Below are 914 nucleotides of genomic sequence, written 5' to 3'. Positions count from 1 at the left end.
TGGGGGTGGGGGTGGGGAGCAAGGAGAGACTGGGATGGGGAGGAGAAGGAAGACAACCCTCCGGACTGGAAGTTTGAAATCCTCTCTTTAAAACACGAACTGGCGGGCTGGACTTCTTATATAACACTCCTTTAGTGACTGAAGCACTTGTCACAACCACCTTGGGGACCTAGCTTCAATGTCCCCACTTTCAGGAAGTCAAGGTATTTGCTCAGATAGCACGTGGCTGAGCAGCGGCAGTAAAATCAGAATCCCCATTTCCACTCTTAGACCAGTGAGCCCTCCTGCACCCACGACGGAGACTGAGGAGGAGAAAAATAACCAGCCATGCAAAATCCAAAAAAAAAAAAATCCTTTCAAGATTATGAAATCAAAGAGCATTTTGTTGTTTCTTGGACGTTCTTCTTACTACTCTGAGGCCGCAGAATTCAACAGACATCTCTTTATTGTTGTTAAAGTACTTGCTCTATCTCCTGCCTCTGTTACCAACTTTCACACCAACCGAGAACGCAAGCGTTTACCTGGGCTCCATCCTTGGACGGCGAACGGGTCACGCAGGCTTCCGGCCTCCTCCTCCCTGGGGTTTGGTTCCAAGGCTCCCGCAAAATCTCGAAATCACCCCGGATCGGCGCGGCCACCGAGGGAAGCAGCCCGGCTTTGAACAAGCCCAGGCAAGCCCAGGCAGAGCCCGCTTCGCGGTCCTTCCTCCTGCGCGAACCACCCGGCCCCGGGGCGAGAGACCCGTTTCTCTGGCCCCAGGTCCGTGGAGTCGTCTCTCTCCAGAGGACCGGGCGCTGGCCCTCTCCTCCACCTGAGAAGGAAAAGGGCGCAGGTAAGGGCGCGGAGGGGCGGGTGGGGGCGGCGCCAGCCCTCAGGGAACGGGGCGGGAGCGCGGCAACCACCCGAGTCACGTC

At 56.5% G+C, this 914-nt stretch overlaps 1 long non-coding RNA gene across 1 annotated transcript in view; it reads left to right on the top strand.

Moving 5' to 3' along the window:
- Nucleotides 1–13: 13 nt before the first annotated feature.
- The window catches only part of LOC104995871, a 6,318-nt gene continuing 5,417 nt past the window's right edge, over nt 14–914 (top strand). The window contains exon 1 of the long non-coding RNA XR_826109.1: nt 14–832. This is a non-coding gene — a long non-coding RNA (uncharacterized LOC104995871). The remainder of the gene's footprint in view (nt 833–914) is intronic.

The sequence above is a fragment of the Bison bison genome, unplaced genomic scaffold (assembly GCF_000754665.1).
Source record: "Bison bison bison isolate TAMUID 2011002044 unplaced genomic scaffold, Bison_UMD1.0 scf7180017864289, whole genome shotgun sequence".
NCBI classification, from domain to species: domain Eukaryota; kingdom Metazoa; phylum Chordata; class Mammalia; order Artiodactyla; family Bovidae; genus Bison; species Bison bison.
This window is presented reverse-complemented; position numbering and strand designations above follow the sequence as displayed.